The sequence below is a fragment of the Podarcis muralis genome, chromosome 10 (genome assembly GCF_964188315.1).
Source record: "Podarcis muralis chromosome 10, rPodMur119.hap1.1, whole genome shotgun sequence".
Lineage (NCBI taxonomy): Eukaryota > Metazoa > Chordata > Lepidosauria > Squamata > Lacertidae > Podarcis > Podarcis muralis.
The window spans coordinates 62,022,412-62,038,259 of NC_135664.1; positions in this window are offsets into that span (position 1 = coordinate 62,022,412).

Sequence of the window (15,848 nt, forward strand, 5' to 3'; positions counted from 1 at the left end):
ATTTCAAGGGAGATTTGGGGTGGCATTCAATGCAAGTCCTACTCAGAGTAAACCCACTGAGGTTAATGGACATGACTCATTTGTGTTCACTAATTTCAGTGGATCTACTCTGAGTGGGACTTAGTTAAACACAACCCTTGGATTTAAATTAGTCTTAGGTATTTTGTTGAATCGTTTATACATATAGCACCTTCAGATCACTTGCTTAAGAGTGAAATTTAAAAATCAAATAAAGCAAACAAAAACACTTTAATAATAATAATAAAAGATGATATAAACATTATGTGACATTTATTAGTCCACATATTTAAGTCACCACTAAATACTGTGTCCTGTAATACACATACTGTATGTGAATAATAATGATAATGATGATGATGATAATAATAATAATAATAATAATAATAATAATAATAATAATAATAATTTATTTTTATCCCACCCGTCTGGCTGGGTTTCCCCAGCCACTCTGGGTGGCTTCCAACAGAATATTAAAATGCAATAATCTATTAAACATTAAAAGCTACCCTAAACAGGGCTGCCTTCAGATGTCTTGCCACATCCAAAAACTCAACTGAATGTTTTCTGCCCAATTAGCATTTTTAAAAGACACACCTTCTGCTTTGGAGTTTCTTTGTATGCAGATGCTTCCCCCCATCTTGAAAGGGCACCTCCATGCAGCTTAAATAACAACCAAGGTGGAATCTACACACATATAAAAAACGTTGTGAAAATGCTTTCTTAAAAAACGTTTTGAAAAATATATTGAATTTGCCATAGCTCGCCATCGCCATCTAGTGTTACATTTGTACAGTGCACTTTACAACACACTTAAAACGTTTTATTTGCAGCTGTATAGCTGAGTCCCTAGTCATTTGTGCACTTCAGGAAGGTGGGGAGGAGCAGGCTAAGAGCTTTGAACCATTGGAAATGCATTCACCATACATTTCCCATGTAAGCTCAGTTCAGATGCAAATTTGTACCCAATCCATGCATCCAGCTTGGACATTTAAGATGTTGCAAGCTTCTGTATTTAAAAGAAAAAAATCTAAAAGAATGAACATTGAAAGGTGGAGGTTTTTTGGGGGAAGAGATAATGGAAGAAGGGCAAAAAATAGGGAATCAGATTCTTCCCAACCTGACTTAATTTCTGGCATGATTGTTCGGAAAATATAAATTTGCACAAGGCAGGGGGCATAAACCTGTTCCATCCCCCTTTATTATGCAAACTATGGCTTCCGATTCAGCCTCCTGGCTAACACTACTTTCATATTCCAAACTACCTTCCTTGCCTCTGGATGGAAGCCAAGATGGTTAGCTGCTGATTTCTCCACACGAGGGACAGCCATCGAAGAAATGATACAGCCACAGTTGTTTAGGCAAACAGCTTTTTGCACTGATGGGGAACAGCCAGATGTGACGGCTGGAAATAGCTTAGAAATGCACTTTTAACGAAAACAGAATAGCAAAGGGTGCCTGACGCCAGCTGCTAAGGTAAACGCAACAATCTCAGGAGCTGCTCTGTGTCCAGCCACTCTGCAGCCTCCGACATAGCTGTGTGTTTTATCACACACCCGCTGCCATGCAATCACAGGCAAGTGATTTTTACCCCATCAGAGAACGCCAAGCCACAGCTAGAATTAGTAATACAACAGACAATTGTGAAATGTTTTGTTATTCTCTCGCAAAACCCGAGTGTCCCATTCTCAGGGCCCTGTCATGAGTTCTCACATTGCCTTTCCCACTTGCCACTGAATATCTTTCCTCTCAACATTTGCATTCCAAAACGTATTTTGAATGGGGGAAATGCACTGGAACCTTAGGGAGCACACAAGCTATTGGAAAACTAAGTTTTGATTCAGTCTAGGGAGTGCAGAATACACTGGCTTGTCCCAGAATTTGCATAGATCGGACTCCTCAGGCATCTCTGCCATGAAGGTCTTTATGAGTGACTGTTGTTGCTGTTGTTATTTTTAATTTTCCATCTCCGCAACCACCATTGCTAAAACCAACCCATCTGTCTGGAGAACAGTGTGGTGTAGTGGTTAGAGTGATTTACTGCTCAAGGACCTGCGAGACCAGGGTTCAAATTCCCGCTTGGCCATGAAGCTCACTGGTTGACCTTGGACCAGTCTCTGCCTCTCAGCCTAACCTACCTCACAGGGTTGTTGTGGAGAGTCAATGAGGTCAGGAAGAACCATGTATGCCAGCTTGAGATCCATGGAAAAAGAGGTTGGATAGAAAGGCAGTAACAATAACAATAAATAAATATTGAAAGGTTGAGTGGAAAAGTTCCTAGAATGCACATAACAGGATTTTGGCATGGTCTTCAGTCTCCTGCCGAGCCTCTCTGCCCAATTTGCCTATCCGTCTCCAGCATGGATCCTGACTTAGATACAGCTAAGCAGCAAGGGAGATTTACAGTAAAGAGAAACCATAAATCCATGTGGTATTGTACTTGCGATTTAATGGAAACATTAAGTATATGAGAATTTATGCATTCTTAGCAGTAGATAACATGCTACAGTAAACAAGAGGCCACTACAAATGTCTCCCGTTGCATTTCATCCCAATAAAACATGATAGACTTCAGTGAGTGTTGCAGCGAAGGAAGTTGTGCTGGTGGGAATAAACAGAGATATATAGAGGAAACAGCGCTTATGTTATGACCAGATTTTAAGGGTCACTGCAGACATTTACCCTGATCAGCCAGTGCATTTGGCATGCTCATCCCAGCCTGAAAGAGATGCTAAGGACATAACAGAAGATTCCCTTGCATCAGGTCTGGCTCAAGACATTTTGCTGCCAGATGAGAAAGACAAAATCCTGCCCCCTGCCCTTTACATACAGAAGTCAGCCAGACTGACAACTTAGTGATGGGATGACCCATCCATCACACCTGAAAGCATCTGCCTTGCTTTAGGGCAGGCTCTTTGGCACATGAAGCCCTATTCTCCTTGTCACCACTCAGTAATCCCTCTGGGAGGTCCTCAGAAAAGTTATTCAAGAATTTCAATGGAGGGGAGGACCTCTAGTCATTTCCAAGTCAGTTCAAAGAAGCTTGGGGGCATTTGCTCATCCCTGGCAATGTGTCAGGGACTGTGCTAAGGAGGGCTGCACTGAGGACAATATGGTGGGAGCCACCCCCACCCCCTGCTCCTGCATCTTCTCAGGAACAGGAGGACAGTGTAGATTTGGAGCAGTGATTTGCAGAAGGGCATAGTTCAGAAGGCAGAAGCTGGGAAATACTGGATAGGGACAGGACCAGATTTAGGTTTGATGAGGCCCTAAGCTACTGAAAGTAATGGGGCCCTTTATATATCCAGCTGTCCTTTGCCAACAACAAATTGCCACTTTTTTGTGTTGAATATACGACATACGGTAATTTATGGAACTAATAGTATCTAAAGCCATTTGCACATAACAAAATATGTATTTTATCAAAGTAATTGTTGAACTGAAATACAATTAAGAAGAAGTATATTAATAGTGAAATACAATTAAGAAGTATATTAATAGTGAAATAATCATTAAGCTCTAACTGTATGTAGGTTTTATTTTATTTGTTTTTTATCTTATATTTTGGAAATGTACATTCAGTTGTTTTTTTTCTTTAAATGTTTGGGGGGGATCCCAAGAGAGTGGGGCCCTAAGCTATAGCTTGTTTAGCTTATACGTAAATCCGGCACTGGATGGGGAACAGCTAGAAGAAGAAGAAGAAGACAGGGCGAGGGGGGATTAATAGATTCACAGTCGTTGAGCAGTATTCCTCCACTGCCCTCCCCAGAAAGTCTCAGAACAGAAAACGCAGAGGGTGCAAGCTCAGATTACAAGACGCAGGAGTGATGTAGATTAATAGGGTTGGAGGGATAGTGAACCTTAATTGGGAGCACCGCCACTTCAAGGGAGACATATTCTTTTGTCTCTTACTGTGATCATTAAAGAATCTAATTGATAAGACGTTCCTTTTGTTTGATCTTCTTATTTACTGCCACAGGTGAGGAAGCCGATTTCCCGAAGCCTGACACAATGTGAGGTTGGATCCTCATCTAAATAAAGGATGAAGAACCCACAGGCCACAGGCCAAACCCAATTCCCTGCCACTCATCCCATTGCAGCCTCCTTGAGCATTTTTGCCTGGCTACCTATTCAATCTCTGACAATGCCTCATTTGCCTGGATGTAGGATAGAAAGGAGTGTGTTGAGTGCATGTAGATGCTACCCTTCTATGAAAGCGGTTCTACTGGCTGTGGGTTTGAGCCCCACTTGGGCAAAAGATTCCTGCATTGCAGCGGGTTGGACTAGATGACCCTCATGGTCCCTTCCAACTTTACAGTTCTGTGATTCTATGTCGCTCCCAGAATGTGGCCCAGAATGCAATGTGGCCCTCTGGCTGAAAAAGATTCCCCATCCCTGCCTTAGTACCGCATTTTTCACCCTATAGGACGCACCATCCCATAAGGCACACCTAGTTTTTTGGGAGGGAAATAAAGGGGGGGAAATTATTTTTTCCCCCAGGCGCAGGGCTGAGGCGGGGGAAGCCCGAGCTTCCCCCAACCCCAGCCCCCAGAACAGGCAACTCTCCGCAAGCCGTGGGAGCCCGGCGCCAGGCTCCCGCGCCTTGCAGAGAGCCGCGCAAAGTCTGGGCATGCTGAGCTCAGCACACCCAGCCTTCGGCATGCAGGCAACTCTCCGCAAGCCACGGGAGCCCCTCTCGCTCTCCAGGCTTCAGCGAATGCCTGCATTCGCCCCATAGAACGCACACACATTTCCCCTTCATTTTTGTAGGGGGAAAAGTGTGTCCTATGGGGCGAAAAATACGGTATTTATGGTTTCCATCCTGTAACCATGTGCCTGGGAGTAATCTCAGCAAGACTTATTTCTGATGTCTAGGGATTGCACTATGTTTGAAATTTTAATTCTTTACTTCCAAATATTTTGCATTTCATAAGGCTCCAGCCATGTAACACCAGGAGAAGAAATATGTCTTTGCTGTCCGTATTCTAATAGTATTAATCCATTTTACTTATTTCTAAAGTATATACATCCTTCAAGCTCAAGGAGCATAAAAACAATCATTAGACAGACATTGTGCAGCAGGCAACATCCATTATAGTACTGCATGGAAAGAGTCATCAGCACAGACCCTCCAAAGGCATCAAAATTCAAGAGAGTGGATGGGTTGCTTCCACACGGATTTAACAAGTTGTCACTCGGTTAACAAGATTTGTCTATTACTCACTCCCACAGCACATTCGGGCTCGACCTTCAAGTGACCTTGATATTTACAATATTTACTAGCTGAAACTTTCACAACCATGAACAATAAATTATAAACACAACCCCCACAACTGGCAAGGGCCAGGTGTCTTAAATTAGGTTGACTTCTATAGAATTATTATTATTATTATTATTCCATACAACCCACTTCCAGATTAAATAGATTTTTATTTTTTTTTAAGATCTTGGAAATGGGCCTGTTTGCTCTTAATTTTAAAAATTCTAACTATTGATGGAAGTGGACTGTGGGATAAAGAGTTAGTAAGCCCCCTCCAGCAGTTTGCAGTTCCTGAAAACATTAAGATCTGAGCCTGACCTCTTATCTAATGTCTGGACCTGACTTATTATTACTACTATTAATTATAGCAATACAGTGGCACCTTGGGTTACATACGCTTCAGGTTACATATGCTTCAGGTTACAGACTCCACTAACCCAGAAATAGTGCTTCAGCTTAAGAGCAGAAATCGTGCTCCGGCGGCGTGGCGGCAGCGGGAGGCCCCATTAGCTAAAGTGGTGCTTCAGGTTAAGAACAGTTTCAGGTTAAGTACAGACCTCCAGAACGATTCAAGTACTTAACCCGATGTACCACTGTAATAATAATAATAATAGAATTTGTATTCTTCCTGTTCTCCTGAAGGAGCCCAGGGCAGCAAGCAGATCCACAACGAAACCAAAATCAAAATGTTATAAAAGCATTAAAACATTCCAAAATGAATGACAGTTAAAAGCATCTACAATCAGTTACAGTTAATCCCCCCCCCCCCCAAGTAGTTTGTGTTAAAACATTATTCTGAACAGCGGTGTCAAGAGTTGTTAGGAACAGTCGTCTCCAGCCAGCAAATACCTTGGTAAACAGGAGAGTTTACAAATCCTTCCCGAAAGTTAAAAATGATGGAGACAGGTGCACCTCCTGTGGGACCCTTGTGGGACCCCACAGTCCAAAAGGCACAAAGCTGAGCAACCGTTTCCTAGTACAGTGGTACCTCAGGTTAAGAACTTAATTCGTTCTGGAGGTCCGTTCTTAACCTGAAACTGTTCTTAACCTGAGGTGCCACTCTAGTTAATGGGGGCCCCTCCCACTGCTGCCATGCCACCGGAGCATGATTTCTGTTCTCATCCTGAAGCAAAGTTCTTAACCCAAGGTACTATTTCTTTGTTAGTGGAGTCTGTAACCTGAAGCTTATGTAACCCAAGGTACCACTGTATATCCTTTCCTACTATCCTTAACATTCCCACATCGTCAACTGCCACTTATTTCTGCCACTCGAAATCTAAAATGGAACATTCCAGCAACAGATTCATGATGTGGGACTTTCCATTTGTCCATCTTAGCCTGTAGATTTAGCCCATTAAATAGCAGTTAGGATTTCACAAATAATGCTAATGAAAAGCCATCTTTCTTTCTTTCTTTTTTCTTTCTGTTTTGTCTTGTTGGGCAAAAGTGTTTCATCATCGTAGACATTTCATGTTTTTGCCTGCCAAGCAGGACGAGCAAGTATTGATGAGTACCTCATTTTCTGCTCCACTTGATACCTTTACAAAACATATTTCACTCTCCGCTAACCTGTTGGATGTGGAGAGGAGGGAACGAGAGGTGAGGATTTTCATATTAGTTACAAGCAGTTGGCTCTCAACACCTTGGAGGGATTGCAGAGCTCATTGAGAGAATGGCATAAAGGGGAATGGGATGCGTCCTTCCATCCAGTCATCATTCAAGCACATTTCCTTCATGGCGGCCATCTGCAAGCTAATCTGGCGGCCGCCGATTCCTAATAGGTGGAGTGGAAATGAAAGCCAAATCAACCGCTATGGATGTAGGCTGATTTTGGGCCCAAATGTTAATTTATTTCTTAAATGCTCCCTTCTTCCCCATTTTGGGTTTTCATTGCGCTGCACAGACAATTAAAATGGGATTACAAACACCATCAAAAATGAAGTATAATGGCAGACAAAGTATTAGAACAAACAATTGCATTGTTTAAAAAAAGGACATAGATTTTTTGATCATCCCATGTCGTTCTTTTTTAACCCACTCTGTTTTCAGCTATATACATATATGCACACACAAATAATAATAAAAAAATCCTTGCTTTTATAAAAATGTGCAAGCTTTACTACAGAGAAAACAAATAAGGGTTGCAGTGAATCGCTGTGTTTATGGCTCCGGTACTGAATAAATATTAGCGAGTTTTCAACGAATCTATCTCCCTAGTTGGCAGGTATGCAGATTCCCATGGGACATGAAAGCAGATTCCAGATTGCACATTCCAGATTGCACATTTCAGGTCTACCTTCAAAGATTTCAGAAGGAAAGCTCTTTATCCTTTGGAAGCTGATGTCCTGGTTAGGACTGAGCTGAAACTGGAGGAACCTTTTAGAGACAAAAATACGTGTATACAAGTGTGCAGGTATGTGTGCGTACATGCACACACACAAAGAGAAAATTATATTTCTGAGTGCAATTCAGAGTTCTTATGCTTAAAGCCCTGTAGCTGTCTCAACCCAACTTGACTGAAGCTCAAATCCCACCAAATCAGTCCTCAGAATTTGGGCTTCAGCCAAATTCAGTGCAGAGCCCTAGTCTATATTAGGCAAAATTGCATACAGGAATGGATACATTAGGAGAAACCTGCACTAATATGCTGGTGAATTTATGAGGACTTTTAATAGATATATAAAAGATCACAGACTGATGTGGAAATGTAGAGATCTAAACTTAAGATGGGGGGGGGGGAGAGACGAGAAACTGAAATTGACAGATTCACTCAACCGTAATGTCCTCAAGCTTTAATTTTCTCAGTTCGAACCAGGCAGTGTGTTGTGGATGTTACTGCTATTTTTACTGTACCAAAAACAAAAACACCCCCTGCCTCTTAAGTGACTCCAGTCTGTGTTGAATAAAGTTCCTATACATTTCTCTATTTCTCTAAGTCTATGGGCTTTGCAAGGAGGGAGACTATCCAGAATTTGGCCTGTGCTGCACTGAAGAGCTCTGTGTTGCAGTTGTTTTAAAGCACAGAACTGTTGTTGTTGTTGTTTAGTCGTTTAGTCGTGTCCGACTCTTCGTGACCCCATGGACCAGAGCACGCCAGGCACCTCTGTCCTCCACTACCTCCCGCAGTTTGGTCAGACTCATGCTGGTAACCTCGAAAACACTATCCAACCATCTCGTCCTCTGTCGCCCCCTTCTCCTTGTGCCCTCCATCTTTCCCAGCATCAGGGTCTTCTCCAGGGAGTCTTCTCTTCTCATGAGGTGGCCAAAGTACTGGAGCCTCAGCTTCACGATCTGTCCTTCCAGTGAGCACTCAGGGCTGATTTCCTTAAGAATGGATGCGTTTGATCTTCTTGCAGTCCATGGGACTCTCAAGAGTCTTCTCCAGCACCATAATTCAAAAGCATCAATTCTTCGGCGATCAGCCTTCTTTATGGTCCAGCTCTCACTTCCATACATCACTACTGGGAAAACCATGGCTTTAACTATACGGACCTTTGTTGGCAAGGTGATGTCTCTACAAGTGTGCACAGAACTAGAGACTTTTTAAAAAGTTAAAAGCTTCATTTAAGGCTTAAATAAAGAAAGAAAATCCATGTTGTTCTGCTTTAAAAGACAGATTTAGAGCTTTTCTGAACTCTGCGGGTAGCATTCTAGATAGGCTCACATTGCGAAGCCTTTCAGAGACCTCTAAAGGCCTATGGGGGAGGCCAGCTGGAAGGTACAAACACCCAAAGGAAAGGCTGATGTGAAGCTGCAGTGTTTTATTAATGTTAAAAAATGAATAAAGAAGAATATGCACAACTCGGACACTTCTTAATTATTTTAAGGTAAGAAAGAGACATACTCCTCCCCCCCCCCCCCGCCACACTCCTCCCCATAGTGAATTGTGGAGGAAAGTGGAACCCTTTTACTCCCCCCACAAAAGGCCCTGGACCAATTTGTCTGCAAACCCACTCTCAAGGGGTTCCTGTGCCCATAAATTTCAGCCACTTTGGCCAAAGGGAGGAAGTTAAAGGGGGCAGGTGGAGTCGTGCATGGAGAGACACTCAGTAACTTAAGTCAAAGAAAACATATCACTAAAATAAAGCAAAACTCCTTCGTCAGCGATGCATTTTCCTCTAATACATTATCCAAAATTGCCGCATTTGCAGATTGCTGAGTACTTTCGCTTCTCCTGAATTGTGCACAGCATCACTATATCCATTACTAGCACATGTCAAACGGATGCCACTTTTTCAAAGTTTTTATGCAGGCTGTTTGCTGTTTAGCATTACTAAGGGAAAGTTCTGCATAGCGCCAGCTGCAGCTCAATAGATCCCATGGCCTCATTCGGTTTACCCTAATTTTCCAGTTCAGGAAGTTCCATGAACCACCACCTCGCAGATTGAAAATCTTTTTAATGATGAATTGTTAGCATACCTCCCAAAGCTTTCTCAGGTAAGGAGGGGCAGAAATGGATAGTCGCGGAAGTCTCCCATTCGGGTCGATACCTTCATTAACTACATTTAATTCGTCCAATTGGATTGATACATTAGCTGCAGAATGAGGTCAAAGTAAAGTCCAATCAGATGTTACAATGATTCACTGAACTCCACGGTTGTTTTATAGATTAGGCTGTTGACTTCGGGGACTGGAGCACACTTCTCAGCATGGCTAATTGGATTTCTAGGCACCCAATGAGAGAGCCTTTCATCTTGGAAAAATGTATAGCTTAGGAAATTGGAAGTGCTGTTCCAATTCAGCAGCTTGATTATAAACCTGATTACAGGGGCTGCCCCGGTGCAGTGGTTAAGGGCCTGGGTGTGAGCACTGGAAATGTAGGTTCAAATCTAAGATCAGCTCAAAGGGTGGCCTTGAATTAAGGCAAGGGGTGTGGAGAGTATCTGTTGGTTTGCCTGCCATAGTGCAAATTGCATATTGGCAGTTGCAGATAAATGTCCCAGATCAAGAACAGCTTTCTGAAGAATCATGGATCCATGAAAAGAGAGGGGAGGGGAGGGAGAGGGAAAGAGAAAGAGAGAGCGGGGGGGGGGGGACAACACAGCTAGTTGTGTGCAATTGAGCTAATTCACTGTACAGAATGAGGAGGGAGCATTCGTGAGACCAGAATAGTTTGCTGGTGATTCTTTCGGATGGAGAATTTGGTAGTTGTTTAGACCAAACACGTGTACAATATGTACCCATCCTTTGACATGGTAGGAAGTTATGATCAACACACATATTGGGCTGGTTCCATTAGCTCAAATGGTTAGAGTGCGGTGCTGATAATGACAAGGTTGCAGGTTTGAGCCCCACATGGGACAACTGCATTGCAGGGGTTTGGACTAGATGATCCTCGGGACTAGATGATCCAACTCTACAATTCTATGATTCTAAGCTACCTTCGGTTGTTCTACCCATGTGTAAAACCAGCATGTGAAGAGGGAAAGGAAGGACAAGTGTGCTAAGCTCTGCTCCCATCACTATTAGTCCCCATGAGTTGTAGGGTGGGCTTCTGAAGTGGGAAGGCTCCCCGTGTAATTTGGAACCCTGGAAGAACAAGGTTCTAAACCATGTGCAGATACCCAGAAATACCCCGCTTCAGAAGTTCACCCTCCAACTCATGGAGGGTGATGTGGGCAGCCAAAGGAGGATTTAGCTCACCCCCTCATAGATGTAGGAACACCTGAAGAGCATCTGGACAAACAGGGGAAATAATAGATGAAAAGTGCTACTTCTTGATTCTGTGTCTGTCATTGATTTTAATGGGAAGTTTAACACAGTATTAATAGCATGAGTGGTAACCATTGAATCACTCCAATTGGATAAGTGTGGGTAGAGAAATATGCTTTGTTGCTATTTATTTTCACTCGGGAATTGCCTCTCTTTTTTTGAAGAGTTACACAGGAAATGTATTCTGGCTATTCAGATGGCTAACGGGTCTTTGGAGAGGACTATGTAACATATAACTGAAATTTATAGTTATTGGTAAAAAGCAGTGATCTTAGCTTTGACGAAAGGTAAACATAAAAAGTTGAGTACACCTTGGTGGCTTGTTATGTATTGGAAAACTTTATTTCACTGTAATCAGATAGCGATTTAGAATCCAGACCTATGACACTTCCGACTATAATCATTTTACAGTCTTATTTCAACACTGCTGTCCATTGTACACAGCTGAATGAGGTTAAAGAAGGAAGCATTTGTACATCTCTGCATGGCAGACAATCCAAAAGAATGTTTTGCATACTTAGAGCACCTTCTGCACTGTTGAAATACATGTCAATAGGTTAATATAAACAATGGGTGTTAAATATTCTTTGTACAGAACACTCCTGGTCATCTGTCAATATATTCAGAAAATAATCCAACTCTTTGGTAAGAACACTGGTGATCTTTGCTTCTTTCAGTGTACTGACATTAGTTCACCTGTCTTCCCAAGTGATGTGTAAATTTTTTCAGAGACACTGTTTATGGAATCTTTTGAGGAGATGGAGATGGCTTTTATAAGTGGTCCATGTTTCACAAGCATACAGTAAGGTTGGTAGCACAATAGCTTTGTAAACAAGCATTTTGGTTTCCCTGCCAACGTCCTGGTCCTCAAACACCCTGCACTTCAATCGGGGGAAAGCTGCACTCGCAGAGCTCAGGCGATGCTGGATTTCAGCATCAAGGTTGGCCCTTGTTGAAAGATAACTGCCCAGGTAGGAAAAGTGATCAACACTTTCCAATGTTGCACCATTAAGTTGGATTCGTGGTGCTGCCGAGGGGTTGTTTTGTGCTTGTTGGTGCAGCACTTTGGTTTTTTGGATACTGAGCAACAGGCCAAGCTTTCCGTAAGCTTCTGCAAATATATTTAGGATGGTTTGGAGGTCATTCTCTGACCATGCACACACGATGTTGTCATCAGCATATTGAAGCTCTATGATGGAAGTAATGGTAACCTTACTCTTTGCTTTCAGCCTCTTGATGTTATTACAGTCTGGAATTGCCCTAAGTGTAGCAAGCTAAGCATATCACTGTAGTTCCATCAGCACATGCAATTCTGTTCATTTGTCACATTTGGGGAGAAGACTGAATTCCTTTCTCTGGCGGGCTGGAAATGCTCCAGGCCATCTTGGACAAATGGACCCTTCACTATAGTCTTACGCTTCCTTACCCACAAGAGATTTGTTCGTGTGTCAGGCTCTTAATCCTCGGCTGCAAGGTCCGTATTTGTTCACTGCAACTTTTCAGACAAACCTCACAAAGAAGTGGATGGACCTCTTGAAATCAATAGGATTAAGTTGTTTAAGCCTATTGAGATCAATATTTATTATTGCCTTTATATCCCATCTTTTTCTCAAGGTGGTATACATACATCTACCACTCTCCATTGGGGGGACGCGGGTGGCGCTGTGGGTAAAACCTCAGCGCCTAGGACTTGCCGATCGTCAGGTCGGCGGTTCGAATCCCTGCGGCGGGGTGAGCTCCCATCGTTTGGTCCCAGCTCCTGCCCACCTAGCAGTTTGAAAGCACCCTTAAGTGTAAGTAGATAAATAGGTACCACTTTATAGCGGGAAGGTAAACGGCGTTTCCGTGTGCTGCGCTGGTGCAGGTTCGCCAGAGCAGCTTTGTCATGCTGTCCACGTGACCTGGAAGTGTCCTCGGACAGTGCTGGCCCCGGCCTCTTAAGCGAGATGGGCGCGCAACCCCAGAGTCGGACACGACTGGCCCGTACGGGCAGGGGTACCTTTACCTTTACCTTTTACCACTCTCCATGTCATCCTCACAACAACTCACAGTCACCCAGTGTGCATCATGGCAAAGTGGAGATCCTAACCAGGATCTCTCACATCCTAGCCCAACACTCTAACCTCTGCACCACACTGTCTCTACTCTGAGGGCCTACTCTGGGTGTGACCTAGTTGGCTGTCACCCAATTTACAGGACAAAATATTAAACAATACAGGCAGTGACCGTTTTAGACGCATCCAATATGTGTGCCAAGTTTCCCGAAAACATCACAAAAACGGACGGAACAGGGAGGGAGAGGCAGGGATGGAATGGGGTGTTTGCAGGCTTTTTCAATGGTGTTTCAAATATACGTGCTTTTAGTTAAAAGTGCAGTGCCTTGGATCGGAACCCCTGCATAAAGTGGGAGTCACCTGTACTTTTTTTTTTTTAAGAGCACTCTCAAGCTGCAAGGGAAATTAAAATGCCAGATTCCTCCTCCCCTCAGAGCAAGATTATCTTTGACTAGCCTGTGGTGCTGTCAGATTTAAATGGGGAGGGGCTGGAGAAAAGGCTCTCCAGGTGGCCCATCCACACAAATTTCTCTCCCCCACCCCCAAGCTGTTTTGGCTGCTGCGCCTAACAAATTCTATTAAAAAGTGTTTGGGTAAGGACAGAAAAGGGCATCATTCATTCCCTTTCCTGCTGACCGCCTGCTTGGTCCCTCAGGGTCCCCTGCTTCCTTCTTTTCCTCCTCCTTACCAGGTGGAGGCGGCAATGGCAACAGCAGTCCCTGCAACTTCTTTTAAGAAACCCACAATGCCTATATGATACCTCCAGTGTCGGAAGTAGTATACCTTTGAATACCAGTTGCTGGAAGTCACAAGTGGGAAGAGACAGTTTGTTCATTCAGGTCAGCATGGTGTAGTGTTTAAGAGGAGTAGACTCGTAATTGGTGAACCGGGTTCGCTTCCTCGCTCCTCCACATGCAGCTGCTGGGTGACCTTGAGCTAGTCACACTTCCCTGAAGTCTCTCAGCCCCACTCACCTCACAGAGTGTTTGTTGTGGGGAAGGAAGGGAAAGGAGAATGTTAACCGCTTTGAGACTCCTTACAGTAGTGATAAAGCGGGATATCAAATCCAAACTCTTCTTCTTCATCATCTTATTTGGGAGTTTCTCATGGGGATCTCAAGGTTGTTGATGCAAAGGAAAATAAAATTGGTATATAAAAAGTAGCAGGTTCAGAAGCAAAAGACGATGGATGGAACAATTAATATAAATTGTGCCTGTGCATACTCACACACCCCTCTGTATTATCCCTGCACACATGGAAAAGGCAGTATTATCAGAGTTGCAGGATATGTTCCATACAGGCAAGAACCGTCAGGGAGGGTGGAAGCAGGTCTGGTGAGGGGTGTGCCTGTGGAGGGACAAAATTTGGCCCCAGGGTCTCAGTTTCCCCCTGACTCTTCACAATTACGTCTTTTGCTCTTCTCACTTCTGTCTTTTGGAGCCAGGTTCACCAACTTGCAGTTAACAGCACACAAAACTGAAGCTTAAGAAGACAAAGAATGAAAACCAAGAAGCCAAAATTAAAACATTCATGTTGAAGTTGTAAGACCAGCAGTTTCCAAGTTGACATTCCAGTGATGACCAGCAGTTTTTGCTACAGCCTGTTTTAGTGGCACTGATGCAGGTTTGGTCAAAGAATGGTGCCTACTGTAGCTATCAAATTAGAGGTTTGTGCCACATAGGACAAAGATGACCATATGTGCCAGGTACATTTTAAAAGCATGTGAACAGCTCACAGTCCCCAAAATCTGACATGGTGGAACCTGGTTCACTGAGATCTAGAAATCACACAAAAATCAAACCAGATTATTCATGGAGGTCTCTGGGCAGTAGTCAACCAAGAATAGACCCATGGAAATTGCTGAACATGACTAAGCTTGCTCTATCAATTTCAGTGGGTCAAACTTAGTGAAAAAACCCACCCTAAGTCTCATTGAGGACGCGGGTGGCGCTGTGGGTTAAACCACAGAGCCTAGGGCTTGCCGATCAGAAGGTCGGCGGTTCAAATCCCCGCAACGGGGTAAGCTCCTGTTGCTCAGTCCCTGCTCCTCCCAACCTAGCAGTTCGAAAGCACGTCAAAGTGCAAGTAGATAAATAGGTACCGCACCGGTGGGAAGGTAAACGTCATTTCCATGCGCGGCTCTGGTTCACCAGAAGCAGCTTAATCATGCTGGCCACATGACCTGGAAGCTGTACGCCCGCCGACTCCCTCGACCAATAAAGCGAGATGAGCGCCGCAACCCCAGAGTCAGCCATGACTGGACCTAATGGTCAGGGGTCCCTTTACCTTTAAAGTTTCATATGGCACAAACATATCCGCTTACCCCATTCTGTCAACCCATTTTGGAGGCTCATCAAGGTCCTTGCCTATGGAAGCATAAGCCTCAGTACATTAGTCAGGGTTTTCAATGCATTCCTCTCAGGATAAGTATTTAAACCTGAGGACCGAGTCCTGGAAGAGCAGTGTGAAGAAGCACAGGGTTTCTCTCTCCATCCCTGTCTCTGGCAATTCCGCAAAGCTGTCGCCAGCTGTGCAGAAAAGAGTTTACGGTATTGTGGAGGATAAATGAGGCTGAAACGAGTGGATCCATAAACAATTGTGTTAGTGAAACTAGAGGTGGCAGTTGGGGTGATATAGAATCCTCCTTTTTCTCAGATAGCATCAGGACCAAGTGCTCATTTCCATCCCAAGGGAATCGAAAATGATTATTGCAGGGCGGAAAGCTTCCCGCAAACAGGGAAGGAAAATCCAGAGTCTAAATGGGCCTCCCCTCTCAGCTTGGCTCTCTCTCGTTCTCATCTTAT